Source organism: Symphodus melops (genome assembly GCF_947650265.1).
Source record: "Symphodus melops genome assembly, chromosome: 8".
In the NCBI taxonomy this organism is placed as follows: Eukaryota; Metazoa; Chordata; class Actinopteri; order Labriformes; family Labridae; genus Symphodus; species Symphodus melops.
The window spans coordinates 6,363,132-6,390,089 of record NC_136698.1 but is presented as its reverse complement, the minus strand read 5'-3'; the positions used below and the strand labels follow the sequence as shown (position 1 = coordinate 6,390,089).

Sequence of the window (26,958 nt, the reverse complement as noted above, 5' to 3'; positions counted from 1 at the left end):
TTATACAGAAGTCTGAATCAGTCAGAGGTCAATCGAGATGCTTAATAATAACTTCTGAGCTTCCCACCCTGAGCATGACATCAGGGCAACATGGTCGCCATGGGAACATGTTTTTTTTTTACTCCTGTACGATATTAAAAAGAAAAACCTTTTCTATAGGCTGTGTTGGTTTTGGTAAATAATATCTCCATTTACCACATCTTCAACAAAATACTTCACACTACTCACCCACATATTTGAGGAATAGCCGAACAAAAGGAACTATTTGTACAGGTGACGAGCTGAAGGTTTTCCCTAAACCAAAATGACATCTCAGCAAGTTATGAAATTTTAGTTTTTAAGATTGCTAACCTGACTAGTTGTATTTGTTGTTGTCAACAACATAAAATACAATAATCTCTTCTTAGATGTGGGTATGTTTATTTTTATTCACATTGTTTTCTCAAGGTTATTTTTGTCTGAGTATAAAAAAAAAATGTTCTTTTTGGAGAAAAACTTCTAGTCAAACTAACAGCAGAGAGACAGGCAGACAGATGGGTTAGCAGACTGATAAAAAGAAAGTTAGACTGACAGAGAGACTGACAGACAAGCACATAGCTGAAGCCTTGCTACTCTGACACCTGGGAAGCTATTTGCAACAACGCACGCAGTGAGGGAATATGAAAAAAAGCTTCAAGAGAGAAACTAGATAAAGTAAAAAGCACTCTTTCATATAAAATCAAGAGTTTAGGGGGCAGAGTTCAGCCATAAGTGGCGCAGCTACAACACGGTGCAGAAAAAAAAATTAATTTCACATTCTTTAATTTTCAGAGTAAAATGGCCAGCCATTTCAGGTCGAATAATTGTTTGAACCAATGATTTTATCATTAATCCAACAGCGGCCCCCGAGAGCTGGGGGTCACACCGGAGGTTGATTAGGTACGAGGCTGCACAAAGAGCCCTCCAGTCGATGCCATTGAAAAGGAGCAAGTCATTTAGATTGTGAATTGGTCCCGGGGCTTCGAGGCTCGCTCCATTACAGGCCATTTTCAATTTCAGCCTCACAATAAACATCAAGCCGGGCCAAGGAAATTACAGCATCTTGGAGATGTAGCCGAACAGATAGGTGGGGTACGGGCAAGATGACACGACTGGAGGGAGAGGAGGGGTGGGTAACGGTGGGGGCTGGAGAGAGAGTGAAAGAGCAGGGATTATACAAAGTGGAAAACTGGAGGACTAAGAGAAAGAGAGAGAAATTCCAACCTCTACGGCAAAGTACAGAATACACATGTACAAAACAGACTCATGTATGCTTTAATGTAACTGTGGAAAGTTTGTCTGGACTCATACATGGAAGACATGTTTAGTATTTGTTGTTATGGCAATTTAAAACCCATTCAACTATTTATAATATGATGAATGATGGACATGCATTCACATTTGCTTTATAAAAATCTATAATTTTCCCTTTTTTGTTGTGGTCCAAGAGCAATTAATGTTTATTAATGTACATTTATTGCAGTCACTTAACCATTATAATTAGCTGTAATGTGGCCCTTTTAAATTAGACTCACACAACATGAGAACAAATCACCATTTGTTCATCTAAAAGTGTTAGTGGTTCACAAACAAAAGTCTGCAATCTTGAAGAACGCATATGTTGGTCCTACACATCTTTTCATGAATACATCTGCAGACGCAGGTTGTTTACATCCTGAATGTTTGTATAGACCATTCAGCACAGGCTAAATTGCATTAGTTTATTTTGTGTCCAAATCAATTGACATCCTTTAACTGCTTTCTTTAACAATGGTCTTCTTTACTCATGTTATGTATGCTAATGCACTGAAATGAATGGTAAGATGCATCATATTATTTTCACCTAATGATATCAAATTTGTCTTTGGCTTTCTTCAAATCCAGACAAGGTTACATTTTTAACTGTAATTCTTTCATAGCAGAGACTACATGTGACCAGTCAAACACCATTTATCACTCAATGGTTATGTTTATAATTACTTTCTTAACGACAAACCCACAGACCATTACTAGTTGACCCTAAGAAATGCTCTTGACATGTCCTGGATTTTTTCTATGGTATATTCAATCAGAAGAACTAAGCGATCAAAAACGTTTCACCCTTTCCAACCTTTTTATAAAAATTCAAAAGTCAAATTCTAAACATTGCTTGACAAAAGTACTTCTCCTTCTGGATTGTCAACTAAATCCATGCTTTTGGATTAAGATTTGACTTAATGTGGCCTGCATTATTCAGAACCTGCAGTAATCGTAATCATAAAAGCTTTAAAATACATTTGATTTCCAACAAACCTCCCATGTGAGCTCTCAGTGCTGTTTTCAGGACTCATTGCTAAGGAGAAGGCTTGCAGCGGTCCTTAGGTGTTACTGATCTACATGGTACCCTCAGTGATTGCGCACCTTTATTTTTTAGCAGACCATCCCAACTCATAAAGAGAAATTTGAATCCTTTGTGCAGGATAGGAAAGCTGTGAATTATCATATTTGTCTTATACTGCAACACAATTAAGCAAGAGGTTGTTGCAATTTAGATTAGATTATTTTTCAGCGCAAACACGCCATTAAAGTAGACAGAGCCTTTAAAATGGTTGCTAACATTTAACTGTGAATTATAACGAAAGAAAGAAAGAAAGAAAGAAAGAAAGAAAGAAAGAAAGAAAAATAATCATTTAGCTGCAGCTTCATACAAGGTCATAATAAACTGAAAGGGAGCAGCTAAACAAAAACCAAAGCAATACAAAAAAACACCTTCTCTGTGGTGGTATTAAGAACATTAAGCACCGGCGTTTTCTCTCCATCTGCGGCAGAAAATCAATGGTCGCGGCCAAGGAGGACAGCCGGAGGCTAATTTTACCCTGCATTTTCTCTGGCGGCTAATCCCGCGGCCAGAAGCTAAACCAGGCGAAGCAAGATGAGGAAGAGGAGCTGAGAAGAAAAGGAAGAGGGATCCCTCTCCCTAAATGAATATTATCAGCATGAAAACAAAGTGACTACCTGAACAAAGTCTATTTTACAGAACCACTTCAATAGATTTCACCCCTATCCCCGGCTCTCTCTTTCTCTCTGTGGGATGACTGGGGATATATATATATATATATATATATATATATATATATATATTACATTTAAATATAAACACACTCTAAATGCATTCAACCTGCCACCACCCACCTAAAAACACATACACACTCAACATATAGAATTCAGGTACACAAAGGTTCCTGTAATGGAGCTCCTTGGCCTTAAGAGAGAATTTAAATGATTATACATTCATTAATTATTATTGAATGTATCCAGTATTTGTAAGTATTTCCAACAAAGTTGCCAGTTTTTCAACCGAAGCAGACAATGAAAGATGAAGAAGCTTGCATTAACCAAGGATTGTTAGACTAAAAGTGTACTTTTTGCAGTTATATGTTGTCAACCTTCAAACTATATGACCAGAATGACTCGTCTGTTAAACCCATTATTTACATTTTTTAAAAGGGGGCCCTAAATGCTGGCCAAATGTTGTGCTCAAATTGCAATGCAACCACCAATGCTGTAGCCATACTGCCTCTAGCTCTGGTTAGCGGGCCTGCTTTCCTCACTCTGCTGCCAGTATGTAAACGAGCACAGCGAACGGATAGCATCTTGTACAAGTAGCAATGTTGGCGGTATTTTGATCGAGAAAATACAGGTAAAGTTGCATCTAGGCAAGTCTATATAAAGACCTCCGTTTAACCAACTAGGAAGTCAGTCCCTTTGTTAGACTGTTTTGTTTATCAACTTTATGTCAGATATCTGGTGATGTCATACATGAGTCTGACCCCTGATGGGAATCTGGTTATACAAGGACATGACTGTTCAAGAAAAATAGGTCCAAGTATCATCTTGTCTGTACTCTGAGCAAACAAACAGGTAAACCAAACAACAATACTGAAACAAATAAGCAGAGGATTTTTGTTTTACCTTTCATACCGCTTCTCTGAAAACATGTTTGATCAAACATGGCGGCAGCACACCAAAGTCAGACACTTATTTACAATTGACAAAACACATATGGTGCACTGCAGACTAAAATCAATTTATGTCTATACATTATTCAATCCAATGTTCACACTTCAAATGCAAAACAGAAACAAAACAATTAATGGAATCGTAGGTACATAGTCATCTCTTCCAGAGAACAGATGCGCGCATGCTTGTGTGTGTGCGTGTGCGTTTACAATAGTCCAGGCTTGCACACACAGAGAGGAGGGGTGTTATTTTAGTCATTAAGGAAATGAAGTGAGGGGTGAAATCTACTGAGGGAGATAGATTTCTATAGAGTCATGGTACATGCTCTATCACAGCAGGCGTAACACACACACACACACACACACACACACACACGCACACACACAGATACAAAGCACTATATCAAATCTTTCTGCTCTGCTACTGATCCTCTGCACCATTGCATGCAACATGCTCAACTTGGAGTGAAAGGGATTCTGTGAGTATAGTTTTTGTAAAATTCTAGAGACTTACAACATCCAATGCAACATCTAAATGCACAATCATTAAAAATCTTCTGTTTTTAAACACACAAATCAGAGGTGGGTAGGGTTAATCAAATATGTAATCCATTAACAGATGTTAACCTTTGATATCAGTTAATAATACTAATACTGCTGTATATAAGTATTACTCATGCCATCAAGCTACGATTCTTGTCATCTCAACTACGTGTGAACCTATGTGAACTATTTCGAGATTCAACCAAGGCAGCAGCCACAACCTACACATCTGTTAGACCACCGGCGAACAAAGCTTTCTTTCAGATTCTTTTTTCTTACCGTCTGAACTTCTACTGTAGCTTTACATCATCTCCTCCGGTCAGAATATTCCAACAAAAAGAGTCCTGCTGCATCAGTAAAAGTCCCTGTGATCCAAATCCTGTAAAAGATTGAATCCAAACACATTATTTCCATAAAGCCCCTGTTTCCGAAATTCAACTAGTCTATGTACTAATTCACATACTACGACCTTTCGATTGACACCTCATTTGACCAATCAGGACCTCCATCACTGTTACAAGGCTACCATAGCCATTAAGAGCCTGAGTAGGCCCTGGACTATCTGCCCTCCATGGCCAGTATTTCAGGGGCAAATGAGGTCAGCTGACTTGAGTTGGTCTCATTACGTGAATTCAAGTCATAAAAATGACTTAACGTTAAATTTAAGTAGCAAACACCAAATGTTGCTATTACGTTCTCGATAATTAAACATTGACAGATTGACAAAGCTGGGCACACTTTTGTTATTAATTTATCTGAAAGAAACTTAAAGCTAGAAATGATACTTTCCATATCCATTATGTACTTTGTTCATTACTGTGGGTAAACAATGTGAAATTAGTTTGCCAACACAACATTTGTGAGCCTTCTTTCACAAAAATATGAATAATTCTTCTAGTAATTTTGGGGCCGACAAGCAACTTGCAACTGCTGCAATGTCAGCTTTTAAAAATCTGCTATATGACTGTATATGTATCGGACCACCTACATGGGCTGAACTTTTAAACCTCAACTAGCCCTGCAGCAGATCTTGTCATTTATAGACATCTAAAATCCCTGGCTCACTGACACAGAAACTCCTTTTTAATTGGAGGATGATACCAGGGACGAGTGAAAGAGAGAGGCATGGGTGGGGTAAAATGATTGAGGGAAATAGACAAAAAGAGGGGAAGGGAGGAGGGTGGAGGGTGGAGGAGAATGAATAGAAGGGGAGAGAGGGGGAGAAAGGATGAGAGAGAAAAAAGAAAAGGAGGGCAGACACCTCTTCCACATCACTGCCTTCAATTTAACACAGGTGGTAAAGTTAGAGCAGATAACACTGATAGTTTCGCCAGGGCTTCGCATGAGGAATGATCCACAACAGACAGACAGACAGACAGACAGACACACACACACACACACACTCAGAGTTCTAGCTCCTCCAGTATGAAATAGAGGGAGATTGAGGCAGTGATGGAGTGGAAGATGCTGGAATCCAAGGACAAAAAGAGAAAAGAGGAAAAATGAGGAGGGGCAAGAGAGAGAAAAACCATCAAAGTCTGCTTCTTTCTTTGTCCGTGTGTGTGTGTGTGTGTGTGTGTGTGTGTGTGTGTGTGTGTGTGTTTGTGTTTAAATTGTACAGAGCTGAGATAGTGTATTAACCTTTGGGGCCAGCGCAGGTTAGGACTTGTATGTATTTGACTGTGTCACTTTGACCACATCTCTTTACTTTTGTAACACATGAACAGTTTTTCCCTTTCTTAAATACACCTGCAGATTATTTAGCAGACATCCCTCTGCAGACAGAGGCCTACAGATCAAGTAAAAGTTCTCCCAGAAACATGAGATAGGGCACTCCAGTCAACCTACAAATTATTACCCCCTAAACAGTGCCCATGAGGACAATCACTAATCAGACCAATATATATATATATATATATATATATATTTTTTTTTTTTTTTTTTTTTTTTTAAACCAGGCTCTAAACTTGCTTTTCTTCTGTAAAAATTGCTTTATTTGGCTGGGCTGTACGCCTGAAGCCAGCCTAAAGTGAACCCTAAATGCACTTCCACATTGGCTTCATTTTTTCAACTCTGGAAGTTACCGCTCGAGTTAAAGAGATACTTCACCCATTTACATGAAGCTGTGTATCATTAGAAACATGGTAGTAGTGTTGAATGGTTGTGAATCCAGCCCTCATTTTGCCCTGAGACGAGAAAATATGTTTTTCTTTGCCTGGAAGTTTTCTTCATGTGATGCAATATGACGCATTTTGCATCACATGAAGAAAACTTCCAGGCAAAGAAAAACATATTTTTCTTTTCTCAGGGCAAAATGAGGGCTGGATTCACGACCATTCAACACTACTACCATGTTTCTAATGATACACAGCTTCATGTAAATGGTTGAAGTATCCCTTTAAACAAAAAGGCAAATAAGCTAAAAGAAAATGCTATTTTAGTTACTGTAAGATAAAGTTAAGTACACTGAAAGACAAGCTCTTTTATCAATAATTGAATCTCATTAAAAAGTACCAGTTTTTTCCTAGCATTTTATTTTATGAACTACATGGTTGACGAAGTGTATAATTAGTTATCTGAATGATGAGAACTAAATCTAAATACCCACCTGCATTTTACATTTCCTTTGTTTGTCTTAAACACATTGAAGTAGTCTTTTAGTCTGAGCTAAAAAGCTAGCATAATTTCATGGGGAAATCAATTGTCTTTACTTGGACAACACAAATGAGTCGTATCTCAATTCCATTCAGTTAAAAACAAACCTTATTTGTCCCCGAGGGGCATTTTACAGAGCAGTAAATTTAAGATATACTAAAAATCTAACCAAAGATGAAGTGTCAACAAAAGAATAAAGTGTCAAGATGCAAATGACACTAAGTTATCATGCTCTCGCTCACTTTAGTCTGGGAAGTGTATTTTGTTTCTTCGAAATTAATATAATAAAAACTCCACTAAAAGCACTGTGTCAAAGCTTTTTTTTACAGTTTTTGTTGCACAACTCCTCACTCGAACATCTAACCTAAAGTTTTCCAAACAAAGTTTTCCAATGGCATGAGACATAACTAATATCACTGAGGCTACGTACAGAGGTCAGTTAGTCCTAACAGTTAAAACTCTTATATTTCCTTAGTTTTGTTTGACTTGAAGATTGTAGCTGCACGCTACACTTTCCCTCTTCATCTGAAAACACTGCTCTGTTCACGTGAAAAGTTTTGTGCAACATTAAGGAAGATGGCAGTGCCGCACTGACAGGAGAGATGATGTCTGCTGGGTAAGTCCTCCACACAATCAATGCTTCCTTCACCCTCATCACCAATTAATCAGAGACTTTGAAGAGACCAAAGACAAACACTGAGACAGTCACACTATCCCTCTTTTGTTTGAGGACACTCAGCGTTTGTTAAGGTGTGATCAAAGCAGCTTAATGATGAGTGGAGGGAGATAAATGAGGTACGCCACAAACCTTAATGAGAAAGAAGAATAACCACTCTCTCGCGGATACTTTTGGTATATTCACGGTTTCTGCCGGTGTGTGTCTGGGAACAAGAGAGTGTTTTGTGTTTGCGAGTGTGTTTGAGTGTGAATGAAGGTAATGGGCAGTACAGCTGGCCTGCGCTCGGCTTAAATGCAGCCTGATTGTTTTTGCTCATCCTGGTTTTGATGATGGAGATGGTGTTGTTGTTCGAACAAATGCACAGCACAGCGAGCACACATCTGTGGGACGCTACCAGGTGTGAAGGAGACAAGAGGAGAGATGGTGTGAGAGACAGAGAGAGGGGAAAGTGAGTTTTGGAAACCATCCCAGCCCAAATTAAATAGAAAATCAAAGCCTTTTTCCCATCCACTTGAAGATGATAGCGCTGTTAGCGCATGAGAGAGATAAAGAGGCGTAGTGTGAGTCTGTGTCATATCAGCTGTGCTCACATCAGCTTAATGTGGGCAGATCTAATTTAAAGGAGACACAATCATATCACAGCTGGAGGAACAGATTGCTACACGTAAGGCGGTACACAACATGCACTTGAAATGGTCACAAAGGTGAGTCACGCAAGTTATCTAAGCAGATGCACACTACAGTGCTAACATGAACAGTGGACACCGAAACATTACATCAATCTGGGCCTGTTGAGGAACTTGAGGGCTGGCGTTTCTCGGTTTATTTCTGATGTGTAGTTCATTTATTACTCATAGAACAGCAGATCATATAGAGGATGTTCCATACGGATGGGAGCGGGATGTAAACGTGACAGTTATCTGTGATCAAAGCAGAACAACCCACACAAGTTTGTATGCATATAAATGACGGGTTGAACTTGACTCTGACATATAGAGAACTACTAATCTGAAATAATTACTAGAGTTGTTGTGAAAAGATAGAAGATTAATTATGACTACTCTCAAACCACATAAACAAAGGGACAGGACCCAACAGGAAACAAAAACATGAGAGATGTCAGCTTTAATATTTATTAATTGCATTGATTTCATGCAATTTGTCTTTTGGGGCACAACATAGCAACCAAACCAGCAGCATTGTCCCCCTTTAGTTACAGTGATGGAAAAGAGCGACACCTCTGCGCCTTTGACAGCCTCGTTTCAGCTTAACAAAAAGATGACTCAGTTGATGAGTCAAAAGTAACATACACCTTGTGAAATCAAATGTTTCACTTTTTTTTTACAATCCTCATTAGCTATTTTCATTGACTTTTGGATCTGTAAAACGTTCTATAATTTCTTTCAAAGTCATAATCAATTATTCGTTTTCCTGTCAAGACTTCTTTCATACCTGCTGTTGCCATGATGAATTTTGACACGTCTGTTACACTCGTTGAAAAAAAGTCCCAAAGTCAGGAAATCTGCTCGTGACTCTGCTCTCACTGTGTGAGTGTGTGCAGTCGTACGACAGAAATTCATCACACCAGTTGAGAGCAGAAGATTACTTCACATCGTGCCTCGGTGTACACTGCAGGACGAACGACAAGTGATACAGGTGGAAGTTTTGTACAACTTACATTTGTAGTAGGTCTAAATCAGCCTGACATCGTATAATGTACACCCAGGTTAAAAGTTTATCAGCTATATGAAAAATATATTGTCACCAAGATCTACCCGTTGACACGTCACCCGCCGTCAGTGAGACGCTTCTGAAGAAGGCGAGAGACATCGCCGAAACTGTCAGGTAAAGAGCAAAATCTACCTTTACATCACGTCTGAAAAAAAGAAACAAAAAACCCCTATAGTAGTAGAAGACGTGATTAACGTTTTTGAGCCACATGAATGTACTTTAATCATGTGAACAACCTAAAGGGATGACCATGGGACATTGAAAGGACCGTGTGTAAAACAATCCAACAAGCCTTTCCAAATGGCATGACTGAAGGACAGTTTCAATACACGCTGTTAAGTTTTTTAACGTGCGTTAGCTGCTTCTTGACCACACAGCAGCCTTATACCAAAGATGAAAGTTTACACATAATATCGCCCACAAACTCCTTCAATTTTAATTTCGTCATCTGCCACTTTTTCCTTCCTTCCATCCCTACATCCACGCCCCAGCAGGCCTCTCTCACACAGCACAGAGCAGATTACTAACAACGCCGCCGCCAAAAACTAAGACGTTTTAATTTCTTACTTTTTATCGTAGCCATGCAGACCACTTTCAAACTACTTGCCTTTCGCCCAGTTCCACTTCCAAGCCGCCCTCTTTGCCTCTCCCGCCCCCAAATCTTTACTGCCCAACAGTCCCAGGATGACCTCCCCTCCCTGAAATCTGGCTGGAGCTCCAATCTTGGCTTGATGGGGTGCGTGGAATTAAAAACCAGGCAATTACAGTGAAAAAATTGAAATCTTGTGTTTTGTACGGGTGTGGTGTGCCGAGGGGGGGAGGGGATTAGGATAAAGCTGGACTGGCGGTTGAATGGTGAATGAACCGAAGGGTCCCTGAAAGACGCCACTTGTTATTAGAGTGTGTAAACACTGCCAAGCTGCTGAGAAGCTGGTAAAAACACATTGGACATAAAGAAGCTGCCTGTGGACACGTCGTATTATCCCTCAGTACATTAACTGGCTGCTAAATACTGAGCTTTAGGATTCCAGCTCTCCCCCCTCCTCCATCTCTCTCAATCAAAGTTTCCCCCCTCTCTGTAATCTTTTCTCGACAAAAAGAGAGAGGGAAGAGATGTACAGCAAAGAGGAGAGAGAGACCACAGAGATCTACAGTAGAACGTCTGTTCGGAGTGCTTGGTTTATCTCTATCTAACACTGTGGGCAGGACACTGATTTTAACCCACAAGAGAGCATCAAGAGGGTTTATTATTAGAAAGCAAAATGATAGTTTCAGTTTTAGTACACACACGAGCCAGATGTCAACAAAAACAATAGGCAGCTTCGGCAACTCTCAAAGGACAAATTAGACAGAAAGCAAAAGCACAACAAATACAACCGTCTGCTACACCTGCGATATGTCAGTCAAGAAAAGTGATGGAAAAAACGACGGCGTGTTCAGTGTTCACAAGATTTGTGGCGTTAAAATTGCCTACCTTAGAAATGTTAGTTTGATGCTTGAATTGGAAAACAGCGTGAGACGCATCATGTCATTAGCTAGCCCTGTTAACACACGTTGTTAGCCTGCTAATAACCAAAACGGTAACTGGAGATATGCTTATGCTTTATTGAAGGAGAAGGCTTCAGAGAGGTGAGAGTGTTTGTCGAGCCAGAGTACAAGCTACCACCATGGAGAACAACAGGTATGAGGCTGCTCTTTGAGTTTTAAACAACACAGTCCGAAGCCCATATACACTGCTGCCGTGACATGACGATCGCTTTCTGTTGCTGACTATTTTTTTTTTTTTTTAAATACAATGATAATCTGCTAGTACTCGAATACTCGTTCATTCGGTAATTCTATACTTCGAGTAAACTCTAGAAATTCAGTGAAATATCCCTTTACTACCTTCTTGCAGTGTAACATGTCTGCTGAAGTACACGGCTATTATTCTTCATCAATTCCACACTGTAAATTACCATTTTCCACACCATGCCATGTGTCACAGGGAGCCATTACAACAGCAAAAACCACAGTAAGCCTATAGTATTCTTAATATATTGCAACCTATACTCTTTATGTCACGACATGTCTCCCCCACTCTCCCGCCTGGGTGAATGAAACCATCTGCATAGTAAGATTACGTCTTTAATTATACAGCCAACAGCACATGTATTGTCTCTATATGTCTCAAACACACACGCATCACACACACACACACACACACACACAAAGAAACACACGGAAAGTGTCTGGCCCTGCAAGGCCATTATAGTAAACCACGTGAGCGGCTCCTATTCACAGCGCTCTATTGTTCGAACCAAGGTAAGTAGGGGAGCCTTCAGACTGTAACCACCTGCACACATACACACAACTACACACGTACATTGGTGAGAAAAAGAGAGAAAGGAGAAAGTGAGAAAGTAAATATGAGGTGTGCATGAGTATCTATCTTTTAGCAAAACATAATTTCATACTATTATTGATCCAGATTAAGGTTTGCTTGTTTGTTTGTTTTTTTTAAAGTAAGAGCGTTTTCCCTCAAAAAAGTGATCCATAAATGGAAATAAGGAAAGTGAAAATGCTTTATTTGCTAACGTGTTGATTATTATTAAAAATACAGTATTAAATTTGACACTAAAATATCTAAATGAATTACAAATGTAAACCTATTTTATGTTTATGGTTGTTGACTACTTAAATTACAACCAACATTTCCAACAGTTATCAAGGCCAGTGAAATCTGCAATTTTATACTTGTAACAGAACGTGTCTTGTTTTGGTGAGCCACCGTGACAGACACATTGCCGGTAAAACATCAGATGCTGTGTTACAAACTGTATGTCCAACCGTGGTAAAAACATCATGTTAATTATACTTGGATATATCATCGTAAACTTGACCTGGTCAGCTCTGAGTACCTTTTAACGGGGAGCGGGAGAGCAGGGAGAATTCTTGATGTTATTGTTTTGATTGAGAACCCCCTGGTGGTGGAATTGAAGTAATGTGCCTTTAAGATCATTGTAAAGGGCTTGAAAGTAGTTTTGATACATTCTGAGTCAAATTCTTGCACTTGCAAGGTTTTCATTAAAGATTATAAAAAAACAGAAGCACTGCACCTGATATGGAGTCTACTTTGACCCCCTGGAGTGTAAGAACGTTGTATATCAAAACAAACCAATGACCTACTGTAGATCAATCCAGTGCTGGTGTCAGAGAAGGCTCGATGTTAGGCCTGGTTTATAAAGTAAAGACAGGAGCCCAAAAAACACTCAGCAGTCAAAAAGTATTGGTCAGAGAAAGCTAATTGTAAATTGGTATGTCGCCTATTAATAAGATGCTGAAGATCTACTGACTGGTCAGTGAGTATAATGTCAGTGATATGTGTCATGAGCAGGTTAAAGTGGGATTTAATGCAGAAAATGAATGAAGCTGTATAGACCTATGTTGAAAAAGACATCCATAGTTTTTGGTTTTTTATGAGTCTTCAATGAAACTCTTCACAATCGATATGAAACTATGTAAGGTTTCATTTAATTAAATAAATACTACATATTTATAGGTCTTACATTTATTTTCTTTGTGAGGGATTCAAAAGAATTGAAGCTCAGCAGTGTGACTCTCTAATAACACTCCTACTCAGAGTCTACCAGTATATGATGGAGGATCTACAGTAGTGGTCAGCTCTCAGTGTGACAGTCTGGATAATGAACACTGTCCTGCTTCAGACCTTGAGCTGCAGATAGCAACAGACCAACTGAGTCGGTGTGACAGATCCCCCATAGCCTGACAAAAGAGAGGGAGGGATCAGACAGGATAAACAGGCACACACAACCTCCAGAGGATCTATGACACATTTTAAACACACACACACACACACACACACACACATAAACAGCATCTTGCATCAGAAAAAGCTGTGCACATACATCAACTGACTATTTTAGTGCTACCAGACGCTTTAATGGATAGAATGCATGTACAAAGATAAACAGTGTTGTTTCAAAAGAGTAGAAGAAGGAACAAACATCAGGAAATAGACAAAGGATGATGCATTATTGTAGGTATAGCAGAGCTAAGGAAAAGAGATACACTAAAAATAAAAATAATGTATTTGAATTGGATATGAACAACTCATGACGAGGCATGCATTGAAGACATTTTGTTTTTTAAAATCCATTTTTAAGTACATCCACAGCATTTAGTTCCACTGCTGTGTGAAAGTAAATGTTGAGTACTGAGGACTGGGCATCATGCTTCAGCATAAAAGAGCTCATAGGTCAATATTTAAACGGAAAGCACCTTCAGCGGTCTCTCAAGTCAGCTCTGTTGATTCAGATTTTTATTTTGCAGGGAGAAATGTTTTGTTATCAGAACAAATGCAGAGAGCAGACTGAAAGGTAAACTGCCTGAGTTGAAACAGGGAGCCGATAAAAGGTGAGAGTCCACCTTAAACAAAGCAAGCCACTTTATCAGCACCAACTGACAGGAAGTCAAACATCAATGCAAAGCATGATGAGACAAAAGGAAATGCATAGTTTGAAGTTAAGACAGGAATAAGTGTCATGCTTTTGAAGTTCAGGTGTACATAGTAATAAATTACCAATATGATACCAGTGTTTGAAAAAAATAAAAAAAACAAGTTGAAATGGTGAAATGAGGTAAAGGATGAAGCGTCATAAAAGGTGAAACTAAGACTAAATTACAGTAAATAAATACATGAATCCTGCATGTAACCTTTTTCAGGCTATTTTTGCATTCTTTGGTCAATCAAATATCATGCTGTCATAAAATGATATATAATTGATAATATCATTATCATCTATCAAATCAAGGAGTTCTGGTGCGTTACACAGAAAGTTTAAACTGTAACTAGTTTTTTAACATGAGAAAAAACTCAATTTCAAAATCCATTTCTGTGAAAAAATTGAGGTTCTTATCTTCTGAGATTTTAAATACATTCAAAACTTCCAAAACTTTTTTTTTTTTTGTCTAATCAGTCACTCCCTGCTAAGTGCTAACGTGAGCTCTTTAAATAAAATAGACTTTGAGTCATGAATCCCAAATGATTTTGAATCAAAAATAGGTTCTTAATTGAATCATAAAACCCCAAGAACCGTGAGACACCTGAAGATTCCCAGCCCTAACAGTGATTATTAGCAACCTAGTCCTCTTTTAATGTAATTAACTCAATCAATTTTGGAAACCTTCAAAAGATTTAAAAAAAAAATCCCTTTAAGTTGTCATTGCAAGCAAACAGATACTTCCAATGTTCTTTCATCATACAGCCTCACAGCCAAAAAAGAAAAAAACCCTGAAAGTCATATTTAACAAGTTATCACCTGTTTGAAACACAGCTATTTGTCAGAATTAATTCCACTTGCTACAGCTTCCATCCACCCCTTTACTCGGCTCGTCTCTCTCTGGCTGACATGTTTTTATTAGTTCAGTGTGCTGTTCATTAGAAAAACATACAGGTAGCGTAACCTCCCCGCCCTCTCTCCTCCCTGTGGCTGTGGGAGGCAGCGGAGCGAGGTGGGCTGTTTTGCTTTTTCTCTCTCTCTCTCTTTCTCTCTCTCTCTCTCTCTCTCTCTCTCTCTTTTTTTTTTTTTTACAAGCTGAAAATTGTTTTGTGGTGTTTCACGGCTGACAGGTTATGGTAATCCGGGAGGAGCACCGGTCTGGAAACTAATGAACTCAGAGAGAAAAAGAGGGAGAGAGATGAGGTGACGGTGTATCACAGTATTAGGAGCAGAGTTGTTCTTGTATCAATGATGCTTTATTTTAACTCATTCCCACAGATGAAAAGAAATCACATTGTGCGTAATTAAAGTGTATTCAGCCCTGGGATGATGTGTTACTCTGAGTGATGGCCTGACTGACAGATCTGGGGATTGAAGTTTATTATTCCTATAATTACCATACATTTCCTGTAAGGCTGTTTCAAATTAGAAAACCTTTTTTTTTATCTTGATTGACCAAATCTCACATTCCTTCTCTGCATTTACTGAAGTTCAAAGAGCCTAAACTGTGCTCACAATGTGTCCAATACTCTCTTTTTAAAAAGTTGGAAGTATAAAATGTCTAAATCAAATAAAAAATCACCTGCATAGGTGTTAGGAATGGTCTTTAACGTGTATCCATAAGTTAAAAAAATCCTAAATTAATAACTTTGGTAGGGGGAGGTAGAGCAACAACCTGGTCTGGCAGAGGTGAGAGCTAGCCGCAACAGGGCACCTCGCCATAGATCTGCTTCGCCGTTTAGTCATGTGGCGTGGAAGTTAGGTCTAGTAGTTCTACGTGTGGGTGCAGTGGGAGCTGGCAGGGGGGGAGGAGGTGTTGTGGGACTAATCAGACAAAACAATGTTGAAGGGACATTCATACTTCACAACCCTTAATAATGTCCTTGCTGTCCATCAGCTTACACGGTTGAGTTGTGGGGGCCAGACGGGGTCACTACCTAGAGCTCACATCAAGGCATCACAGCCTCGGTCTGTTGAAGGTGGCAGTGCTGTTATGGTTGTGGTGGCAGCTAAAGGCCATAGGGTGGGTTAGGTAATAAAAGCAGTAGAGCATCGAGTAAAAGTCATTGCTATCAAACAAAACCATCATCATTACCATCATCAATAATATCTAGACTATTGTTGTCGTCATCAGTGGTATTCTTGAAGGACTTGGGTCTTTAGCTTTTTCTTAAAGGTGCAAAGGGACTCTGCAGATTGAATGGAGTTTGGAAGTTTGTTCTACCACCGGGGGGCGACAGAGGGGAAGAGTGTAGTTAGCATCTTCTGACCCTGTTGTGAAGGTTGGATCGGAAACCTTTCATTGGCAGTGTAGTGGGCAGGAGGGAGTGTAGACCTGAATGATAGAGATTAGGGAAGGAGGAGCCGTTTTTGTCGCTGTTTTGTAAGCGAGTAGAAGTTTTAAATTTGATCCGAATCGTTTATGAAGAGACATGAATATATGAAGAGAAAAGAGTTAATCGGATCCCAGAGTGTTGATGTTGTTGAGATGAAAACTTGAATCAAATTAGATAGATTAAGAAATGATTGTCTACAACTTTTTTTTAGTATTGTCATGTAATGAGATGTCTTCCCTCCCCTCCTCCATTTCCATTTTAAGGCCTTAAACATGATCAAAGGACCATCTTATTATAATCAATTCAGCACCTCATTTATTACCATCTTCTTCAGTTCCTCGTCCCCTACGCCCAGATCTCACTCAAGTCTCCCTACCATGCTTTTCTCCTCACCCTCCATCATTTCCTTACCTTTTTCTCCTCTGTCTTTTATTTCAGTATCCCTCCACATCTGTCCATCCCTGCCTCTCTTTTCTAAGCCTCCCCTCCAATACCTCTCCATTTCATCAGCTTCTGTGTGTGTGTGTGTGTGTGTGTGTGTGTCGCCAGCTCTATCTAGCCTGAAACAGGTGCTATATAATAGTAAATTAATTAGACGGAGAAGATGCGCCTTGTTCACCGCAAAGCCCCTTGTGGCCTGCCAGAATCTCACACACACACACTCACACATACACACATGCTGAAGCACACAGCCACCGGGAAAAAAGCCATCTGGGCAAGGCTGGATCCCATGGGAGAGTGTGTGAATATGTGTGTGCATGTGTGTTTGTTACAGGGAAAGAGATTTTGAGTGATTGGCCGTGAAGTTGACTGCAGTGATGGTTTTACATGACAATTAACCCTATTAGCCCTGCGTTCACTGAAAGTATTTGTGTGTGTGTATATGTGTGTGTGTGTGTATATGTGTGTGCTGTTTGTCCAATCTCAAAACCCATAGGCACATATGCATCAGGGAACGGAATTAAATTTGCTGAAATAACGACATCATGATGCAGAATTAAAAAGTCAAGCCTTGTCAGGTGGGTCATCAAAAGGAGAGAGATACAACCTTTTATTTGTAGTTCTTAGCAGCTAAAATGTAAAAGCCCATCACATTTTAAATTCTATGACTATGTTGGTGCAAACATTTACAGCGTCACGTTGTTACTGGCCCTCTAAGATTTACTTGCCAAATGAAAAGCTACCCACAATTGGTGCGTGGCGGGTGTAACGTCTCAATGATGAGAAATAAGTGATTCATAAAGACGGACATAATGTTGATCCAGACACAGTGGCTGTCCTCTGCTGGGGAAGTGCTAACAGGCCATAAACGTTTCCAAAGATCAATAATGTTTGATTGAGGGGTTTGACTGTCCAGTCTGGTGTAGGAAGAGCTCATGTTGATATCTGAATGAAGGAAACTGTCAATCATCCTTTTTCAGCCCGTTTTCCGCCTGACTTTCTTGGGTAATTCCTCTCAATGTAAGAGGCAAACCACAATGTATGAGGGTTAGTGTGGCGAGCTTAGTCTGTGTTCAAGTTTTCAGCACTTCAGTAAAGGTGGTTTTTACTGCCCGTTTTATTATTACACAAACACATTTGCAGCCCACGTTTTGATACTATGGGTTAAGAGATTTGGAAATGAATAAAGCTTTAGCTCAAGAAAAAGCACAAACTAACATATCCAACATGTGCAGAAAAAGCCAAACACAAAACCTCGATGAATTTGAAGCAGAATGGTCCTGCATCATTGTGACAGCCCAGCCTGAAATCAGCAGGGACAGAGACAGACAGAGATGACAGAGACAAAGCAGACAAAGTGACAGTTGAATGTTTGATTGACAGGACCATCTTTTGACTTTGGGTGTAATTACTGCAGAGGAGGGGGTTGGGGACGAGGGAATACAGGAACACAATGGAGACAGGGGGAAGCAGGGGGGAGAAAGAGAGAGGAATCCAGGGATTCAACTGATATGAGATTTAAAGGGCGATGCCAACTGATTGGGGATGGAAGTGGTGGAAGCCCATATTGAGTATCTTAAAAATGTGACTATTTACTTTGATGAAATAAGTAAAAGCCAATCACGTTTCCCCAACATGGACATATTTTTCCTGCTTTTGTTGAACAAAACATATGAAGCTTTTTCCTGGCAGATGTCAAAATGTGATATTATTGGGAGTTGATTGACCGACGGGTAAATAAGAGATCACCAGGGTTTAGGTGACCAAATGCTCTAATGTCATCTTCTTTGCTAATTGGCATTAAAATTAATCAGTTTATAAAAAAAAGATTCATGTTTTCATCAGCACGTCGGCCCTCAGTTCAAGTACAAAGATGGGCCGGCTCGCCACATCACACACTACTACCTGGATATAAACAAGCACAGTGCTTAAAGCTAAATTGCAAGAAATTCTGTATTTTCAGAGATGTTACAAAAAATACATGCATGTAAGATGCTGTTAATAAAGAAGTACATCACAAAGGTGTAGCTGCTATAATAAGGCTTTAACTAGGAACAAGCACATTGTGAAAGAATTCTCTTATTGTTGCAGACACACCTTTTACTTATGCATAATGTGCATATAAGAGAAGACAAGGCGATAGGACTTGTTGGAAATGGGCTCTCTGTGTGCTCGTGTAGTTTTTTACTTCCAATAATAATTCATTGGCATATTAATCTTTACAGTGTGTTTTATGGTGAAAGGGAATTATGGTTCTAAAACGCACACATGACATGAAAATATAGAAAACTGGACTGTATTTGTACTTCTCAGTCTTTTCACCACTTGGAGCACTTTCTGTACTATGAGTCAAACACTAACAGCAGAGGCTGCTTTAAAAAGTGCCCATCAGTATTAAGTAATCCCATTCATGCTCTTCATCATGTCTCTGGTTTTGCCACTCGGAGGCAGATTGGGGTTCCCAAGCACGGACACTTTGATATGTAGCTGGGGATAAAACCCCAAACCTTTTGGGTAAGAAACAACCAATGCTCCTTACAATCATCACTGTTCAGAAGAACGGGTACAGAATTTGCGGAAAAAAAAATCTTTTAAACTGGATAGACACAGAAAATTGGGGGATTTGGAGTAGAAAATGATTTGGATCTGAAACTGGGATGATGCAGAGCCTTGAAATGGGTTCTACCAGCTCAGTATCATCAGCTTATTTTTACTGTACAAAACCATACCCATGCTCACCTTTTTAAAATCAGAGAATTAGGGATTTGGAATTAGGGGGAAAAATGCTTTGGCCTACCTGTACATAAAAACAACATGGTGATTAATCCAATCAAGTTCTTAGAAACAATGAGTGTTAGATTGTTTTAGAAAAATCCCTTAAAAGGTTTTAACATCAGTGAGGTAGAAGGTCACCGGGTTAACATGAGTGAGAGTGTCTTATAAAGATGAGAGACGATCACTGCTGAGTCTTCTAGTGTCACTGTTACCACCCAAACACAATGCAACAGCTTGCTAAAGGGATTAGCTGTGCATTGCACTCTCTTTCCAAACACACAATCACACATTTTCGAACACAAACACACACAGTTCTCTGGCAGGGTCTCCGAGCCTCATCCATGTGTCACACAGATTTAGAGATTAATCAAACAGAAAAGCAACAGAGGGAGAGAGAGAAAGGAATGAAGGAGGGAGGGAGCAGGGCCAAGTGTGAGGCCCCCCTGCTCCAGGCAGTTTGAGGATGAGCCCCGAGAGGAGCCCAACACTGGCTCTCTGGGGCCCTCCAGGAGCTTGCTGGATCACACTCGACAAATATTGGGATTGAAGCCCCTGCGAGGCAAAGCAGAGCAATGAGTGTGTGTGTTTGTGTGTGTGTGTGTGTGTGTGTGTGTGTATGTTTAAACCCCTGAAGCAGATGGTCGGGGATGTTCGTTTAAGACAGACGATTGATTTTAGGAAACAGATATCCAGCTTCGTTAAGCAGAAAGCACCTCTGGGACCGTGCGAGGGAAGGAGGGAGGGAGAGAGAGAGGAGAGAGAGAGAGAGAGACAGAGCCTGCTTGTCTAACCTCTGCCACGGCCAACTGGAGTGAGAGAGAAAATGAGGAAAGAATAAGGGTATGAGAGGAAAAGAGGAAAACTGCCCCTTTTGAACTTCATTACTGCTGCCTGAGACAGAGGTAGGAGAAAAGAGGAGAGGAAAGTGGAGGAGGAGAAGAGGAGAGGATAATGGGGTTAATGCCGTCAGACAAGCAGTAGTGGTGTTAGGGTTAATAACACACACATTCAGCCTCTCTGGGGAGGGAAGTAGGTGGGAAGCCTGTATTTGATCTGCGAGTAATACATTAAATGTGTATAAGAGCACACACTCTCATAGAGTGTATGTGTGTGTGTGTGTGTGTCACTGTGTGTGTGTTTACAGGGCTGCTTTGAGGCAGTGTTTTCTTACACTAAGCAGATGGAAATCAGAAATCATTTAATACACTTTACCTTAATGTAGCTCAGGCTAATCCAATTATCTAACATTGACATAACATCATTAGAAAATGACTCTCCTGTTGACATTTCAACCGCGGGAATAATAAACCTTGTCACTGTAGACTGAGGGAACTGTTATTCTATTCTATATTTGTTCATTACTGCCGACAAATCCAATGAAAAACCTACAGCGTGCCAGTCAGGGACTTTTCAACACGTATCCCCTGTGCTGGACCGGCTGACGCTCTAAATGATGAAAACATGTGCTCCCAGTGTAAAGCTTTTTCAAGTAGAGCTGTACACGCTTTGAACTCTTAAAAATTGCGTTTAAATACGCTTGTATTAATTTTCCTAGCATTTTATACAAAACAGCTGAATTAAAGGGGGAATTTAAACTTGTTTTTGCTGACATCCTATTTATGTGCAACATAAATGATAATGATACGATAATAAACATTATCATTTATTTAATTTCCTGATGTCTACGTGAGGATATTCATGATTATTGCTTAAGTTAAAATTCACCATGTTAAACTTAGCTTGAGCGCTTTTATCACTACACACAATCACATTGTTGCTGGAAGCAGTGTAAGGCATTTTCAAGTGGAATATGACTTATAAGGCTTTTTGTTGTCTATTCAGAAAATACTACAAGGAACTTATTAAAGAGAAACATTTGTTTAGATTTCATGGGATTACCACTAAAACTAAACATCATTCCAATTGTACATAACAATGAAGTTTAAGTTGTTTATGGATCATGCTCTGTTAAACGTCCTGTAGGCCTGTAGTGTCTGTGCCCCTGTTTTATTTATTAGACCCGCCCTGCAGTGAAACGTTTGTCAAATGGCTTCACTGACACGTTTAGAGAAGTTTCTGTGAAGGAGCGTTGTCTCAATTATTACAGTAATGTAACGTTTAGTCGAAGGACTCAAGGACAATGAAAAGCTCAGCCTCAGTTCTTCAGGTCTTCTTTGAAGAACTGAAGCTCTGTATCAGGTCTTCAATCATCTAAAACATTTCCTCAGGTTTGTATTGATCACATGAAACTGAAACTTGTTTTTGCTTATTTGCTTGTAGTTTTGTTTGACTGATAGAATATGCTAAATTGTTTATGCTTTTTCAAACTATTCTGTAACTCCACGTTTTATTGTAACACTGTACTAGTTGATATTTCTAATTGACCTACAGACAGGAGAAAAAAAATGTAATCCCAGTACGACGGTTAATTTTTTTCTTCTGGTTTTACGGAGAGAAAAATGGGACTCTGGAAGACGTCTTTTTTTTATCTCCACAGTGAGAATACTTCTACATGTGTATTAATATCTGTATTCATGCCTGGCAGCCAAGGCAGTGCCTTAACCTTTAGGTTGAACCGTGATGTTGGCAGGATAGCACACAACACTGTTCCCTTCACTCCCCTTAAAGGTCTCCCCCCTCTCGTCTGCTGTTTCACATTATACCACATTTTCTTCTCTGTACTGATCAGGGACATATCTGTGGAAGTGGGAGGTGTGCAGCAAAGAGATGATTGCATGCATGGAGAGAATAAAAAAAAAAAAATCAAGCATTCCCCTTTTCCTTCACCCCTTTAATTGTCTAAAATAATAGCATTTTATCAATACCGCCTTAAAGAATTCCTCTCTTCTGTCTCATTTTTTTCTCCACTCTTCACCCCCTTCCCCCTATCCTCTTGTTTTTCCCCATCAAATCCTGGTCAGCAGGAACCTCCACCGAGGCCACACCACACTGCAGACAACTCTTTGTGTTTCAGCGTTAAGAAGTAAAGATGGAGATTCACCGCAGAGAGGCGAGGAGCGAGGAGAAGTCTCATTAGTCCGGAGATCACGAAGAGGAAGATTATCAGTCTGCACACAACAGTTTGAGATTTAAATGCCATTAAAAAAAGAACACAAACGGAGCGGCTGCCACTTTGATATGATACCTCTATCTGAGGGAAAAGACAAAAGCCAGTGAGGAGATTTCACCTTGTCAATATTACAGCACTGCCAACTGAGCCGGACATCATCGACGCAATTTACAGCCGCACAAAAGCACACCGGAAATGTGTCGTGCATTTTTAGCAGCAGTCTTCTGGTGCAACAGAGACCTGAAATCATGCTCAAACTAGGACTATAATTTTGAACCTATAAATTTCACAGATATAAAATAATACATTAATCAATTTTTTTTAAACTTATATTTATTGACTTTGTTTAACCTGTGAAAAAACATTTTAAAAGTCAGAGAGCTGTCTGATCAAACTGTATGTTTGTATGCTTAAGAGGAAAATAAGAATTCTTGTCCCTCAGAAAAAGAGAACTGAAAATCAGCGCATTTCAGAGCTGGAAAAGGAGGGGAATAGTCAAAGAGATGTTTGCTTTGCTTTTTCTCTCTCCTCCATGCATCTTTTCAAATTCTCTTTATGCATCCAAACAGAAATTCACATCACGACATGCAGCAACAACCAACACGCCATTCCTTTCCATCCACATGTAATTTCTAATGAATACATTTTTTTTCCCCTCTCTGCGTGTTTTTAGGCCACAATCATTTGTCATTTCAGGAGCCCCCTTTTCATACATTTGCTGTCGAGAAACGCTCCATTATCCGAGCTGACTATCTTGCTCTCCTGTCTGGAGTGTCTGCAGTAAAACAGACCAGCAGGGGATTCACACACACAAAAAAACAACACATTACAGTCAAAGAGACACGCACATATCTCCAGTTGAAAGCGAGAGCGGCAGATTTAAGGACGGCCGCTCTCAAGCCAAACTGACAGAAACACTTTCACATGTCAGCCAAATAATATTATTTTATATGAGCAGAGAGGTGCTGCTGTTGATTTATTGCATGAGCCAATAAAAACCTGTGTTAATTCACTATAAAGCAGTGCATTATGGGACAAATGAGGGTGGTATAATGGAGTGTGATTAATCGTGTTACAAAGACACGGTGTGGTGACATGCGAGCGCGCGCACTCACACACAGGTTATAATCCTGAGTCATAACTGTCAGTCGCATCACACTGACTTACAGACTGACTGGCTTCAATGAGACACTATCTCATAAATTTAAAGACAAATTAGTTGTGACATGCAGTCATATTTCATGTGTCATATTCAATTAAGTCCAGGATTTTATTTATCAAGAGTGAGCTTTTTTTTATAGTCTCATTGAAGTTTTCTGTAGAAAAAATCCTTCTAAAGGAATAAAGGCAGATTTTATAGTGAAATAAAGTATTAGGTACTGATCGAATGATTGGTTGAAATAGGTGCTAATGGATATTAAAGATCATGAGAAAAGCATTTATATTCAAAAACAATGCCACATTTTTTATATTAAATACACTTTTTTTTATGCTTAATTTTTAAAAAAATATATTATTTTTAGAAATAATACCAGATGTGTCTTGGGGTTTTACATTTTAAAAAAGGGAATGTTTTAGATTTTTATAAATGTAGTCCACATGGCTGTGAAGCAGCATCCTCGCACAGCTCAGCAGGATGACTGAAGTCTAGTGCTGTGATGCCATCTATTGGAGCCATGGCTTCCTTTATAACAGGCCTGAGGCAGAAGAGCAGCGATCGTCTCACAAGGAAAAACCACACAGAGCCACAGAGACCCAGGAGGACGCTGCTTCAAAATCCTAATCTAGAGAGGGAGAGATTATAGACGTGCAGTGGGTGAATTGAAGATGGAAAATAAAATGAAGGCAGATTTGACAAAATCTATATTTGTACAATTTTTATCAAAATGTACACCACAGCTATTTATGGAATTACTTATTCTATTGCACAATTAAAAAAAAAATTGCTGCTTGTTGTGTAATGATATAAATAAATTAATAAAATAATAATGCATCTCAACAATGCGAGACAGAAAGAACTCTGAATGTTCATCTTTCATACTGCACTAAACAAAACAAATTAGATTTATAAAAAAATAAATTGGAAATTTCTCCTTCAAATAGCAGCAGATAAAAAATTGACAAATCTCCTGATTATCGTCAAAAGAGGAAAAAGAAAGCTAACTTCCTGGATATGAAAAAATATAAATAAGGCAATAAAAGGCATTGAGGTAGGGGATTTTAAAATCCTGGTCACAGCTATAAGAGTAAAAAGCTACAGGATAAATACCTCATGACTATCTCGTCTCTCGAGGGAAATACAAACTAACAAAAATAAAAACTCTGATTTTCAAACCATTGCTCTCAACATCCGACACGCGAGCATCATGTGAGGTGTTGTGCCACATAGATATATTTAGTGTGACGATGCAGGTTCAGCTCATGGTTTTCTTCTGAAATATGTAGAATATTAATAACTCAATTTAAATTCATTTTCAAAATATTTAACTGTAGGAAATGACACACACTGAGCTCACGTGGGACTGTTATTGAAAAACAGACTCTTTCTTTGTATGGTATGGACAGAATTCAGCTTTCAGGAAGGCACTAATGTCATCCATGAAAATAAAAACTCACCAAGATATGAATATGACACCCACACACCCCTCTGACTATATTAAGCTCTTAGAAAAAGGATTCACTCACAAAGATGTCACTGAGCAATTCAACGAAGAAAAGCAAAAAAGAGCAAAGGGAATCACAGTGCAGACGAAAAAACCCAAAAGCAGACGAGCTGATACCTCATGTTAAAAGAGCAAAGAAGGACGATGATTATTTCTTCCATCTTTCTTTTGATTTATTTTTTCACTGAAGATACTTGCGTCTGATGCCGCTTCTTTTCAGGGACTTGTTGAGTTGATTCTTGTCTAATTTTTGGTGAAAGTTCCAGCCGCAATGCGTTCATTATCCTGGTTTGTATTCAACAGCAAAATACAGTACATTACCAGGAAAAAGAAGTATCTCAACACAGACTCAGTTTGTGTTTTTGTGTGTGTGTGTGTGTGTGTGTGCGCGCGTGTGTGTGTGTGTGTGTGTGTGAGCCGTGTAAATTTCAAGAGCGTTTCAGCACAGTTGTGCGTTGCAGACACCTCGGCACACACGCTGCAGTCTTCAGCTATAAGACCTCTCTGTTGTACGAGTGTGATTAAGTTCCTCTGTGTGCCGGAGATAATGGAAACGATCCTCTTGTTCTCCGTCTGTCTCTCTCCCTTTTCTCGCTATCTTCCCCCGGCTGTGTCTCACGTTCTCGTCTCTTTATTCCCTTTGGATTTTACTGCAGGGGGCACTGATAGCACGCTACTGATACACACAAACCATACACACACACACACAAACATGTGTACACTAACAAACAAACACTCAGAGATAAATTAAAGAGGAAGGAAGATACAGATGCTCGATGCAACAGTGAAGAGTTACAGAGAAATGTTAGAGAAAGGCTGCCTCACTTCTATACACATTTAGGGAAAAAATGAGAAATGATTTAGAGCCTGTTCTTCTCTACAAGTAATGGAGGAAAAGGGAGAATTGCTCTGTTGTTAAAAACAAATATGTACTTTACAGCATCGAAATCCACATGAAGGCTGCTGGAAACCAGAGCGAGAACCTACAAAAGACGAAGAGCCACACGTTTTTGTTAGGGGTTTTTTTTCTCACAAGGACAAGAAAGTGGTAGAGAGAGACGAAAAAGAAGCAGCATCAATTAAGACCCATTAGAGGTTTTTGATGTAAAGAAGAGGCTGATTTGACTCATCATAAACGAACATTAACCCTGCGAAGCGGCGAGGACAAAACAGGCCGTATCGTCGTGTTTGTGATCTCATTTGGTCTTGTTTCTAAATGCCGTTGATTGGATCTCCTCCTCAAAATGAGCTGCTTGTAAATGTTTTCACCCTGATCATCTCCGAGACACTTGTGGTTCCTGTGTGCGGCAGTCTTTCTTTGCATGATGGAAGTCATGAACAAGTCATAACACTGAGAGTGTTTTTGAAAACAATCGTATTGTCCTTTTTTGGTGGATATTATATTACCTTTTTTTCACTTGTAAACGTGCATAAAACAAATCTGATTCAGTGATGTTTTCTTACTGCATGAACACTGTCCACACTGAACATATTTGTTGAATGCATGTCGTGCTATGTACAGCAACTGTGACCCCTGAATGTTGTGC

At 39.4% G+C, this 26,958-nt stretch overlaps 1 long non-coding RNA gene across 1 annotated transcript in view; it reads right to left on the bottom strand.

The window, feature by feature from the left end:
* Positions 1–4,770: 4,770 nt before the first annotated feature.
* Positions 4,771–26,958, bottom strand: part of LOC306828319 — a 45,913-nt gene continuing 23,725 nt past the window's right edge. Inside the window, exon 4 of the long non-coding RNA XR_013779725.1 lies at positions 4,771–4,938. This is a non-coding gene — a long non-coding RNA (uncharacterized lncRNA). The remainder of the gene's footprint in view (positions 4,939–26,958) is intronic.